Here is a 9,612-nt window from a genome sequence, read left to right on the forward strand (position 1 = left end):
AAACCAAAGACACAATAGTATTTCCTTTTTCAACGTAAAGTCCACAGAGCCTACCATCAGGACCGCGTGGCCTAATGGATAAGGGGTCTGACTTCGGATCAGAAGATTGAGGGTTCGAGTCCCTTCGTGGTCGATGAGTTAATAGAGCGCTGCCTAAGTGCTATCTTTTGAATTTGATTACACGAGTATAAGTTAGCGTTTACATTGACTCATGTAAGAAAGCTTGCTTTGCCAAAAACTTGCTGTCAGAAGTGGGATTTGAACCCACACCTCCATTTGGAGACCAGAACACCCATGTTGGGGGAAGAATTTGCTCTTGAGTCTGGCGCCTTAGACCACTCGGCCATTCTGACATACTGGCAAAGACATTTTAGTCCATTCCTTAGCCGTGTGGTTTACCGTATGGTCAGGCGTTATGTGCAATATGTGAAAAAATTACAGAGAAATCTGGAATGTCATGTAGGTCTACTGTATTTGTTGATGTATACTAGAAAGAAAGTTTTGTTTTGTCTTTTACCTCAAATGAATCCAAAGACACAATAGTATTTCCTGTTTCAACGTAAAGTCCACAGAGCCTACCGTCAGGACCGCGTGGCCTAATGGATAAGGCGTCTGACTTCGGATCAGAAGATTGAGGGGTCGAGTCCCTTCGTGGTCGATGAGTTAATAGAGCGCTGCCTAAGTGCTATCTTTTGAATTTGATTACACGAGTATAAGTTAGCGTTTACATTGACTCATGTAAGAAAGCTTGCTTTGCCAAAAACTTGCTGTCAGAAGTGGGATTTGAACCCACGCCTCCATTTGGAGACCAGAACACCCATGTTGGGGGAAGAATTTGCTCTTGAGTCTGGCGCCTTAGACCACTCGGCCATTCTGACATACATGCAAAGACATTTTAGTCCATTCCTTAGCCGTGTGGTTTACCGTATGGTCAGGCGTTATGTGCAATATATGAAAAAATTACAGAGAAATCTGGAATGTCATGTAAGTCTACTGTATTTGTTGATGTATACTAGAAAGAAAGTTTTGTTTTGTCTTTTACCTCAAATGAAACCAAAGACACAACAGTATTTCCTGTTTCAACGTAAAGTCCACAGAGCCTACCATCAGGACCGCGTGGCCTAATGGATAAGGCGTCTGACTTCGGATCAGAAGATTGAGGGTTCGAGTCCCTTCGTGGTCGATGAGTTAATAGAGAGCTGTCTAAGTGCTATCTTTTGAATTTGATTACACGAGTATAAGTTAGCGTTTACATTGACTCATGTAAGAAAGCTTGCTTTGCCAAAAACTTGCTGTCAGAAGTGGGATTTGAACCCACGCCTCCATTTGGAGACCAGAACACCCATGTTGGGGGAAGAATTTGCTCTTGAGTCTGGCGCCTTAGACCACTCGGCCATTCTGACATACTGGCAAAGACATTTTAGTCCATTCCTTAGCCGTGTGGTTTACCCTATGGTCAGGCGTTATGTGCAATATGTGAAAAAATTACAGAGAAATCTGGAATGTCATGTAGGTCTACTGTATTTGTTGATGTATACTAAAAAGAAAGTTTTGTTTTGTCTTTTACCTCAAATGAAACCAAAGACACAACAGTATTTCCTGTTTCAACGTAAAGTCCACAGATCATACTGTAAGGACCACGTGGCCTAATGGATAAGGCGTCTGACTTCGGATCAGAAGATTGAGGGGTCGAGTCCCTTCGTGGTCGATGAGTTAATAGAGCGCTGCCTAAGTGCTAGCTTTTGAATTTGATTACACGAGTATAAGTTAGCGTTTACATTGAGTCATGTAAGAAAGCTTGCTTTGCCAAAAACTTGCTGTCAGAAGTGGGATTTGAACCCACGCCTCCATTTGGAGACCAGAACACCCATGTTGGGGGAAGAATTTGCTCTTGAGTCTGGCGCCTTAGACCACTCGGCCATTCTGACATATTAGCAAAGACATTTTAGTCCATTCCTTAGCCGTGTGGTTTACCGTATGGTCAGGCGTTATGTGCAATATGTGAAAAAATTACAGAGAAATCTGGAATGTCATGTAGGTCTACTGTATTTGTTGATGTATACTAGAAAGAAAGTTTTGTTTTGTCTTTTACCTCAAATGAAACCAAAGACACAATAGTATTTCCTGTTTCAACGTAAAGTCCACAGAGCCTACCGTCAGGACCGCGTGGCCTAATGGATAAGGCGTCTGACTTCGGATCAGAAGTTTGAGGGGTCGAGTCCCTTCGTGGTCGATGAGTTAATAGAGCGCTGCCTAAGTGCTATCTTTTGAATTTGATTACACGAGTATAAGTTAGCGTTTACATTGACTCATGTAAGAAAGCTTGCTTTGCCAAAAACTTGCTGTCAGAAGTGGGATTTGAACCCACGCCTCCATTTGGAGACCAGAACACCCATGTTGGGGGAAGAATTTGCTCTTGAGTCTGGCGCCTTAGACCACTCGGCCATTCTGACATACTGGCAAAGACATTTTAGTCCATTCCTTAGCCGTGTGGTCTACCGTATGGTCAGGCGTTATGTGCAATATGTGAAAAAATTACAGAGAAATCTCGAATGTCATGTAGGTCTACTGTATTTGTTGATGTATACTAGAAAGAAAGTTTTGTTTTGTCTTTTACCTCAAATGAAACCAAAGACACAATAGTATTTCCTGTTTCAACGTAAAGTCCACAGAGCCTACCGTCAGGACCGCGTGGCCTAATGAATAAGGCGTCTGACTTCGGATCAGAAGATTGAGGGTTCGAGTCCCTTCGTGGTCGATGAGTTAATAGAGAGCTGTCTAAGTGCTATCTTTTGAATTTGATTACACGAGTATAAGTTAGCGTTTACATTGACTCATGTAAGAAAGCTTGCTTTGCCAAAAACTTGCTGTCAGAAGTGGGATTTGAACCCACGCCTCCATTTGGAGACCAGAACACCCATGTTGGGGGAAGAATTTGCTCTTGAGTCTGGCGCCTTAGACCACTCGGCCATTCTGACATACTGGCAAAGACATTTTAGTCCATTCCTTAGCCGTGTGGTTTACCGTATGGTCAGGCGTTATGTGCAATATGTGAAAAAATTACAGAGAAATCTGGAATGTCATGTAGGTCTACTGTATTTGTTGATGTATACTAAAAAGAAAGTTTTGTTTTGTCTTTTACCTCAAATGAAACCAAAGACACAACAGTATTTCCTGTTTCAACGTAAAGTCCACGGAACATACTGTAAGGACCGCGTGGCCTAATGGTTAAGGCGTCTGACTTCGGATCAGAAGATTGAGGGTTCGAGTTCCTTCGTGGTCGATGAGTTAATAGAGTGTTGCCTAAGTGCTATCTTTTGAATTTGATTACACGAGTATAAGTTAGCGTTTACATTGACTCATGTAAGAAAGCTTGCTTTGCCAAAAACTTGCTGTCAGAAGTGGGATTTGAACCCACGCCTCCATTTGGAGACCAGAACACCCATGTTGGGGGAAGAATTTGCTCTTGAGTCTGGCACCTTAGACCACTCGGCCATTCCGACATACTGGCAAAGACATTTTAATCCATTCCTTAGCCGTGTGGTTTACCGTATGGTCAGGCGTTATGTGCAATATGTGAAAAAATTACAGAGAAATCTGGAATGTCATGTAGGTCTACTGTATTTGTTGATGTATACTAGAAAGAAAGTTTTGTTTTGTCTTTAACCTCAAATGAAACCAAAGACACAACAGTATCTCCTGTTTCAACGTAAAGACCACAGAACATACTGTAAGGACCGCGTGGCCTAATGGATAAGGCGTCTGACTTCGGATCAGAAGATTGAGGGTTCGAGTCCCTTCGTGGTCGATGAGTTAATAGAGCGCTGCCTAAGTGCTAGCTTTTGAATTTGATTACACGAGTATAAGTTAGCGTATACATTGACTCATGTAAGAAAGCTTGCTTTGCCAAAAACTTGCTGGCAGAAGTGGGATTTGAACCCACGCCTCCATTTGGAGACCAGAACACCCATGTTGGGGGAAGAATTTTCTCTTGAGTCTGGCGCCTTAGACCACTCGGCCATTCTGACATACTGGCAAAGACATTTTAGTCCATTCCTTAGCCGTGTGGTTTACCGTATGGTCAGGCGTTATGTGCAATATGTGAAAAAATTACAGAGAAATCTGGAATGTCATGTAGGTCTACTGTATTTGTTGATGTATACTAGAAAGAAAGTTTTGTTTTGTCTTTTACCTCAAATGAAACCAAAGACACAACAGTATTTCCTGTTTCAACGTAAAGTCCACAAACCCTACCATCAGGGCCGCGTGGCCTAATGGATAAGGCGTCTGACTTCGGATCAGAAGATTGAGGGTTCGAGTCCCTTTGTGGTCGATGAGTTAACAGAGTGTTGCCTAAGTGCTATCTTTTGAATTTGATTACACGAGTATAAGTTAGCGTTTACATTGACTCATGTAAGAAAGCTTGCTTTGCCAAAAACTTGCTGTCAGAAGTGGGATTTGAACCCACGCCTCCATTTGGAGACCAGAACACCCATGTTGGGGGAAGAATTTGCTCTTGAGTCTGGCACCTTAGACCACTCGGCCATTCCGACATACTGGCAGAGACATTTTAATCCATTCCTTAGCCGTGTGGTTTACCGTATGGTCAGGCGTTATGTGCAATATGTGAAAAAATTACAGAGAAATCTGGAATGTCATGTAGGTCTACTGTATTTGTTGATGTATACTAGAAAGAAAGTTTTGTTTTGTCTTTAACCTCAAATGAAACCAAAGACACAACAGTATCTCCTGTTTCAACGTAAAGACCACAGAATATACTGTAAGGACCGCGTGGCCTAATGGATAAGGCGTCTGACTTCGGATCAGAAGATTGAGGGTTCGAGTCCCTTCGTGGTCGATGAGTTAATAGAGCGCTGCCTAAGTGCTAGCTTTTGAATTTGATTACACGAGTATAAGTTAGCGTATACATTGACTCATGTAAGAAAGCTTGCTTTGCCAAAAACTTGCTGGCAGAAGTGGGATTTGAACCCACGCCTCCATTTGGAGACCAGAACACCCATGTTGGGGGAAGAATTTTCTCTTGAGTCTGGCGCCTTAGACCACTCGGCCATTCTGACATACTGGCAAAGACATTTTAGTCCATTCCTTAGCCGTGTGGTTTACCGTATGGTCAGGCGTTATGTGCAATATGTGAAAAAATTACAGAGAAATCTGGAATGTCATGTAGGTCTACTGTATTTGTTGATGTATACTAGAAAGAAAGTTTTGTTTTGTCTTTTACCTCAAATGAAACCAAAGACACAACAGTATTTCCTGTTTCAACGTAAAGTCCACAAACCCTACCATCAGGGCCGCGTGGCCTAATGGATAAGGCGTCTGACTTCGGATCAGAAGATTGAGGGTTCGAGTCCCTTTGTGGTCGATGAGTTAACAGAGAGCTGTCTAAGTGCTATCTTTTGAATTTGATTACACGAGTATAAGTTAGCGTTTACATTGACTCATGTAAGAAAGCTTGCTTTGCCAAAAACTTGCTGGCAGAAGTGGGATTTGAACCCACGCCTCCATTTGGAGACCAGAACACCCATGTTGGGGGAAGAATTTTCTCTTGAGTCTGGCGCCTTAGACCACTCGGCCATTCTGACATACTGGCAAAGACATTTTAGTCCATTCCTTAGCCGTGTGGTTTACCGTATGGTCAGGCGTTATGTGCAATATGTGAAAAAATTACAGAGAAATCTGGAATGTCATGTAGGTCTACTGTATTTGTTGATGTATACTAGAAAGAAAGTTTTGTTTTGTCTTTTACCTCAAATGAAACCAAAGACACAACAGTATTTCCTGTTTCAACGTAAAGTCCACAAACCCTACCATCAGGGCCGCGTGGCCTAATGGATAAGGCGTCTGACTTCGGATCAGAAGATTGAGGGTTCGAGTCCCTTTGTGGTCGATGAGTTAACAGAGTGTTGCCTAAGTGCTATCTTTTGAATTTGATTACACGAGTATAAGTTAGCGTTTACATTGACTCATGTAAGAAAGCTTGCTTTGCCAAAAACTTGCTGTCAGAAGTGGGATTTGAACCCACGCCTCCATTTGGAGACCAGAACACCCATGTTGGGGGAAGAATTTGCTCTTGAGTCTGGCACCTTAGACCACTCGGCCATTCCGACATACTGGCAAAGACATTTTAATCCATTCCTTAGCCGTGTGGTTTACCGTATGGTCAGGCGTTATGTGCAATATGTGAAAAAATTACAGAGAAATCTGGAATGTCATGTAGGTCTACTGTATTTGTTGATGTATACTAGAAAGAAAGTTTTGTTTTGTCTTTAACCTCAAATGAAACCAAAGACACAACAGTATCTCCTGTTTCAACGTAAAGACCACAGAACATACTGTAAGGACCGCGTGGCCTAATGGATAAGGCGTCTGACTTCGGATCAGAAGTTTGAGGGGTCGAGTCCCTTCGTGGTCGATGAGTTAATAGAGCGCTGCCTAAGTGCTAGCTTTTGAATTTGATTACACGAGTATAAGTTAGCGTATACATTGACTCATGTAAGAAAGCTTGCTTTGCCAAAAACTTGCTGGCAGAAGTGGGATTTGAACCCACGCCTCCATTTGGAGACCAGAACACCCATGTTGGGGGAAGAATTTTCTCTTGAGTCTGGCGCCTTAGACCACTCGGCCATTCTGACATACTGGCAAAGACATTTTAGTCCATTCCTTAGCCGTGTGGTTTACCGTATGGTCAGGCGTTATGTGCAATATGTGAAAAAATTACAGAGAAATCTGGAATGTCATGTCGGTCTACTGTATTTGTTGATGTATACTAGAAAGAAAGTTTTGTTTTGTCTTTTACCTCAAATGAAACCAAAGACACAACAGTATTTCCTGTTTCAACGTAAAGTCCACAAACCCTACCATCAGGGCCGCGTGGCCTAATGGATAAGGCGTCTGACTTCGGATCAGAAGATTGAGGGTTCGAGTCCCTTTGTGGTCGATGAGTTAACAGAGAGCTGTCTAAGTGCTATCTTTTGAATTTGATTACACGAGTATAAGTTAGCGTTTACATTGACTCATGTAAGAAAGCTTGCTTTGCCAAAAACTTGCTGTCAGAAGTGGGATTTGAACCCACGCCTCCATTTGGAGACCAGAACACCCATGTTGGGGGAAGAATTTGCTCTTGAGTCTGGCGCCTTAGACCACTCGGCCATTCTGACATACTGGCAAAGACATTTTAGTCCATTCCTTAGCCGTGTGGTTTACCGTATGGTCAGGCGTTATGTGCAATATGTGAAAAAATTACAGAGAAATCTGGAATGTCATGTAGGTCTACTGTATTTGTTGATGTATACTAGAAAGAAAGTTTTGTTTTGTCTTTTACCTCAAATGAAACCAAAGACACAATAGTATTTCCTTTTTCAACGTAAAGTCCACAGAGCCTACCATCAGGACCGCGTGGCCTAATGGATAAGGGGTCTGACTTCGGATCAGAAGATTGAGGGTTCGAGTCCCTTCGTGGTCGATGAGTTAATAGAGCGCTGCCTAAGTGCTATCTTTTGAATTTGATTACACGAGTATAAGTTAGCATTTTCATTGAGTCATGTAAGAAAGCTTGCTTTGCCAAAAACTTGCTGTCAGAAGTGGGATTTGAACCCACACCTCCATTTGGAGACCAGAACACCCATGTTGGGGGAAGAATTTGCTCTTGAGTCTGGCGCCTTAGACCACTCAGCCATTCTGACATACTGGCAAAGACATTTTAGTCCATTCCTTAGCCGTGTGGTTTACCGTATGGTCAGGCATTATGTGCAATATGTGAAAAAATTACAGAGAAATCTGGAATGTCATGTAGGTCTACTGTATTTGTTGATGTATACTAGAAAGAAAGTTTTGTTTTGTCTTTTACCTCAAATGAATCCAAAGACACAATAGTATTTCCTGTTTCAACGTAAAGTCCACAGAGCCTACCGTCAGGACCGCGTGGCCTAATGGATAAGGCGTCTGACTTCGGATCAGAAGATTGAGGGGTCGAGTCCCTTCGTGGTCGATGAGTTAATAGAGCGCTGCCTAAGTGCTATCTTTTGAATTTGATTACACGAGTATAAGTTAGCGTTTACATTGACTCATGTAAGAAAGCTTGCTTTGCCAAAAACTTGCTGTCAGAAGTGGGATTTGAACCCACGCCTCCATTTGGAGACCAGAACACCCATGTTGGGGGAAGAATTTGCTCTTGAGTCTGGCGCCTTAGACCACTCGGCCATTCTGACATACTGGCAAAGACATTTTAGTCCATTCCTTAGCCGTGTGGTTTACCGTATGGTCAGGCGTTATGTGCAATATGTGAAAAAATTACAGAGAAATCTGGAATGTCATGTAGGTCTACTGTATTTGTTGATGTATACTAGAAAGAAAGTTTTGTTTTGTCTTTTACCTCAAATGAAACCAAAGACACAATAGTATTTCCTGTTTCAACGTAAAGTCCACAGAGCCTACCGTCAGGACCGCGTGGCCTAATGGATAAGGCGTCTGACCTCGGATCAGAAGTTTGAGGGGTCGAGTCTCTTCGTGGTCGATGAGTTAATAGAGCGCTGCCTAAGTGCTATCTTTTGAATTTGATTACACGAGTATAAGTTAGCGTTTACATTGACTCATGTAAGAAAGCTTGCTTTGCCAAAAACTTGCTGTCAGAAGTGGGATTTGAACCCACGCCTCCATTTGGAGACCAGAACACCCATGTTGGTGGAAGAATTTGCTCTTGAGTCTGGCGCCTTAGACCACTCGGCCATTCTGACAGACTGGCAACGACATTTTAGTCCATTCCTTAGCCGTGTGGTTTACCGTATGGTCAGGCGTTATGTGCAATATGTGAAAAAATTACAGAGAAATCTGGAATGTCATGTAGGTCTACTGTATTTGTTGATGTATACTAGAAAGAAAGTTTTGTTTTGTCTTTTACCTCAAATGAAACCAAAGACACTACAGTATTTCCTGTTTCAACGTAAAGTCCACATAGCCTACCATCAGGACCGCGTGGCCTAATGGATAAGGCGTCTGACTTCGGATCAGAAGATTGTGGGTTCGAGTCCCTTCGTGGTCGATGAGTTAATAGAGAGCTGTCTAAGTGCTATCTTTTGAATTTGATTACACGAGTATAAGTTAGCGTTTACATTGACTCATGTAAGAAAGCTTGCTTTGCCAAAAACTTGCTGTCAGAAGCGGGATTTGAACACACGCCTCCATTTGGAGACCAGAACACCCATGTTGGGGGAAGAATTTGCTCTTGAGTCTGGCGCCTTAGACCACTCGGCCATTCTGACATACTGGCAAAGACATTTTAGTCCATTCCTTAGCCGTGTGGTTTACCGTATGGTCAGGCGTTATGTGCAATATGTGAAAAAAGTACAGAGAAATCTGGAATGTCATGTAGGTCTACTGTATTTGTTGATGTATACTAGAAAGAAAGTTTTGTTTTGTCTTTTACCTCAAATGAAACCAAAGACACAACAGTATTTCCTGTTTCAACGTAAAGTCCACAGAAAATACTGTAAGGACCGCGTGGCCTAATGGATAAGGCGTCTGACTTCGGATCAGAAGATTGAGGGTTCGAGTCCCTTCGTGGTCGATGAGTTAATAGAGCGCTGCCTAAGTGCT

General features: G+C 42.5%; 28 non-coding genes across 28 annotated transcripts; 11 read left to right on the forward strand and 17 right to left on the reverse strand.

The window, feature by feature from the left end:
• Window positions 1-243: 243 nt before the first annotated feature.
• On the reverse strand, window positions 244-353 carry TRNAL-CAA (transfer RNA leucine (anticodon CAA)). The gene is made up of 2 exons: window positions 316-353; window positions 244-289 (listed from the first exon to the last, which is right to left on the reverse strand). It is a non-coding gene; the product is annotated as a tRNA-Leu (tRNA).
• A 415-nt stretch (window positions 354-768) lies between these two features.
• Window positions 769-878, reverse strand: TRNAL-CAA (transfer RNA leucine (anticodon CAA)). The gene is made up of 2 exons: window positions 841-878; window positions 769-814 (listed from the first exon to the last, which is right to left on the reverse strand). It is a non-coding gene; the product is annotated as a tRNA-Leu (tRNA).
• A 232-nt stretch (window positions 879-1,110) lies between these two features.
• On the forward strand, window positions 1,111-1,183 carry TRNAR-UCG (transfer RNA arginine (anticodon UCG)). The gene has a single exon. It is a non-coding gene; the product is annotated as a tRNA-Arg (tRNA).
• A 110-nt stretch (window positions 1,184-1,293) lies between these two features.
• On the reverse strand, window positions 1,294-1,403 carry TRNAL-CAA (transfer RNA leucine (anticodon CAA)). Its single transcript has 2 exons — window positions 1,366-1,403; window positions 1,294-1,339 (listed from the first exon to the last, which is right to left on the reverse strand). It is a non-coding gene; the product is annotated as a tRNA-Leu (tRNA).
• A 415-nt stretch (window positions 1,404-1,818) lies between these two features.
• Window positions 1,819-1,928, reverse strand: TRNAL-CAA (transfer RNA leucine (anticodon CAA)). Its single transcript has 2 exons — window positions 1,891-1,928; window positions 1,819-1,864 (listed from the first exon to the last, which is right to left on the reverse strand). It is a non-coding gene; the product is annotated as a tRNA-Leu (tRNA).
• Window positions 1,929-2,343: 415 nt separating this feature from the next.
• Window positions 2,344-2,453, reverse strand: TRNAL-CAA (transfer RNA leucine (anticodon CAA)). Its single transcript has 2 exons — window positions 2,416-2,453; window positions 2,344-2,389 (listed from the first exon to the last, which is right to left on the reverse strand). It is a non-coding gene; the product is annotated as a tRNA-Leu (tRNA).
• Window positions 2,454-2,685: 232 nt separating this feature from the next.
• Window positions 2,686-2,758, forward strand: TRNAR-UCG (transfer RNA arginine (anticodon UCG)). Its single transcript has one exon. It is a non-coding gene; the product is annotated as a tRNA-Arg (tRNA).
• Window positions 2,759-2,868: 110 nt separating this feature from the next.
• Window positions 2,869-2,978, reverse strand: TRNAL-CAA (transfer RNA leucine (anticodon CAA)). The gene is made up of 2 exons: window positions 2,941-2,978; window positions 2,869-2,914 (listed from the first exon to the last, which is right to left on the reverse strand). It is a non-coding gene; the product is annotated as a tRNA-Leu (tRNA).
• A 232-nt stretch (window positions 2,979-3,210) lies between these two features.
• TRNAR-UCG (transfer RNA arginine (anticodon UCG)) lies at window positions 3,211-3,283 on the forward strand. Its single transcript has one exon. It is a non-coding gene; the product is annotated as a tRNA-Arg (tRNA).
• Window positions 3,284-3,393: 110 nt separating this feature from the next.
• TRNAL-CAA (transfer RNA leucine (anticodon CAA)) lies at window positions 3,394-3,503 on the reverse strand. The gene is made up of 2 exons: window positions 3,466-3,503; window positions 3,394-3,439 (listed from the first exon to the last, which is right to left on the reverse strand). It is a non-coding gene; the product is annotated as a tRNA-Leu (tRNA).
• A 232-nt stretch (window positions 3,504-3,735) lies between these two features.
• On the forward strand, window positions 3,736-3,808 carry TRNAR-UCG (transfer RNA arginine (anticodon UCG)). The gene has a single exon. It is a non-coding gene; the product is annotated as a tRNA-Arg (tRNA).
• A 110-nt stretch (window positions 3,809-3,918) lies between these two features.
• TRNAL-CAA (transfer RNA leucine (anticodon CAA)) lies at window positions 3,919-4,028 on the reverse strand. Its single transcript has 2 exons — window positions 3,991-4,028; window positions 3,919-3,964 (listed from the first exon to the last, which is right to left on the reverse strand). It is a non-coding gene; the product is annotated as a tRNA-Leu (tRNA).
• A 232-nt stretch (window positions 4,029-4,260) lies between these two features.
• On the forward strand, window positions 4,261-4,333 carry TRNAR-UCG (transfer RNA arginine (anticodon UCG)). The gene has a single exon. It is a non-coding gene; the product is annotated as a tRNA-Arg (tRNA).
• Window positions 4,334-4,443: 110 nt separating this feature from the next.
• TRNAL-CAA (transfer RNA leucine (anticodon CAA)) lies at window positions 4,444-4,553 on the reverse strand. Its single transcript has 2 exons — window positions 4,516-4,553; window positions 4,444-4,489 (listed from the first exon to the last, which is right to left on the reverse strand). It is a non-coding gene; the product is annotated as a tRNA-Leu (tRNA).
• Window positions 4,554-4,785: 232 nt separating this feature from the next.
• On the forward strand, window positions 4,786-4,858 carry TRNAR-UCG (transfer RNA arginine (anticodon UCG)). Its single transcript has one exon. It is a non-coding gene; the product is annotated as a tRNA-Arg (tRNA).
• Window positions 4,859-4,968: 110 nt separating this feature from the next.
• On the reverse strand, window positions 4,969-5,078 carry TRNAL-CAA (transfer RNA leucine (anticodon CAA)). Its single transcript has 2 exons — window positions 5,041-5,078; window positions 4,969-5,014 (listed from the first exon to the last, which is right to left on the reverse strand). It is a non-coding gene; the product is annotated as a tRNA-Leu (tRNA).
• Window positions 5,079-5,310: 232 nt separating this feature from the next.
• On the forward strand, window positions 5,311-5,383 carry TRNAR-UCG (transfer RNA arginine (anticodon UCG)). Its single transcript has one exon. It is a non-coding gene; the product is annotated as a tRNA-Arg (tRNA).
• A 110-nt stretch (window positions 5,384-5,493) lies between these two features.
• TRNAL-CAA (transfer RNA leucine (anticodon CAA)) lies at window positions 5,494-5,603 on the reverse strand. Its single transcript has 2 exons — window positions 5,566-5,603; window positions 5,494-5,539 (listed from the first exon to the last, which is right to left on the reverse strand). It is a non-coding gene; the product is annotated as a tRNA-Leu (tRNA).
• Window positions 5,604-5,835: 232 nt separating this feature from the next.
• On the forward strand, window positions 5,836-5,908 carry TRNAR-UCG (transfer RNA arginine (anticodon UCG)). The gene has a single exon. It is a non-coding gene; the product is annotated as a tRNA-Arg (tRNA).
• A 110-nt stretch (window positions 5,909-6,018) lies between these two features.
• Window positions 6,019-6,128, reverse strand: TRNAL-CAA (transfer RNA leucine (anticodon CAA)). The gene is made up of 2 exons: window positions 6,091-6,128; window positions 6,019-6,064 (listed from the first exon to the last, which is right to left on the reverse strand). It is a non-coding gene; the product is annotated as a tRNA-Leu (tRNA).
• A 415-nt stretch (window positions 6,129-6,543) lies between these two features.
• Window positions 6,544-6,653, reverse strand: TRNAL-CAA (transfer RNA leucine (anticodon CAA)). Its single transcript has 2 exons — window positions 6,616-6,653; window positions 6,544-6,589 (listed from the first exon to the last, which is right to left on the reverse strand). It is a non-coding gene; the product is annotated as a tRNA-Leu (tRNA).
• Window positions 6,654-6,885: 232 nt separating this feature from the next.
• TRNAR-UCG (transfer RNA arginine (anticodon UCG)) lies at window positions 6,886-6,958 on the forward strand. The gene has a single exon. It is a non-coding gene; the product is annotated as a tRNA-Arg (tRNA).
• A 110-nt stretch (window positions 6,959-7,068) lies between these two features.
• On the reverse strand, window positions 7,069-7,178 carry TRNAL-CAA (transfer RNA leucine (anticodon CAA)). The gene is made up of 2 exons: window positions 7,141-7,178; window positions 7,069-7,114 (listed from the first exon to the last, which is right to left on the reverse strand). It is a non-coding gene; the product is annotated as a tRNA-Leu (tRNA).
• Window positions 7,179-7,593: 415 nt separating this feature from the next.
• On the reverse strand, window positions 7,594-7,703 carry TRNAL-CAA (transfer RNA leucine (anticodon CAA)). The gene is made up of 2 exons: window positions 7,666-7,703; window positions 7,594-7,639 (listed from the first exon to the last, which is right to left on the reverse strand). It is a non-coding gene; the product is annotated as a tRNA-Leu (tRNA).
• A 415-nt stretch (window positions 7,704-8,118) lies between these two features.
• TRNAL-CAA (transfer RNA leucine (anticodon CAA)) lies at window positions 8,119-8,228 on the reverse strand. The gene is made up of 2 exons: window positions 8,191-8,228; window positions 8,119-8,164 (listed from the first exon to the last, which is right to left on the reverse strand). It is a non-coding gene; the product is annotated as a tRNA-Leu (tRNA).
• A 415-nt stretch (window positions 8,229-8,643) lies between these two features.
• On the reverse strand, window positions 8,644-8,753 carry TRNAL-CAA (transfer RNA leucine (anticodon CAA)). Its single transcript has 2 exons — window positions 8,716-8,753; window positions 8,644-8,689 (listed from the first exon to the last, which is right to left on the reverse strand). It is a non-coding gene; the product is annotated as a tRNA-Leu (tRNA).
• Window positions 8,754-8,985: 232 nt separating this feature from the next.
• Window positions 8,986-9,058, forward strand: TRNAR-UCG (transfer RNA arginine (anticodon UCG)). The gene has a single exon. It is a non-coding gene; the product is annotated as a tRNA-Arg (tRNA).
• A 452-nt stretch (window positions 9,059-9,510) lies between these two features.
• TRNAR-UCG (transfer RNA arginine (anticodon UCG)) lies at window positions 9,511-9,583 on the forward strand. The gene has a single exon. It is a non-coding gene; the product is annotated as a tRNA-Arg (tRNA).
• Window positions 9,584-9,612: the final 29 nt, after the last annotated feature.

The sequence above is a fragment of the Engystomops pustulosus genome, chromosome 9, assembly GCF_040894005.1.
Source record: "Engystomops pustulosus chromosome 9, aEngPut4.maternal, whole genome shotgun sequence".
NCBI lineage: Eukaryota > Metazoa > Chordata > Amphibia > Anura > Leptodactylidae > Engystomops > Engystomops pustulosus.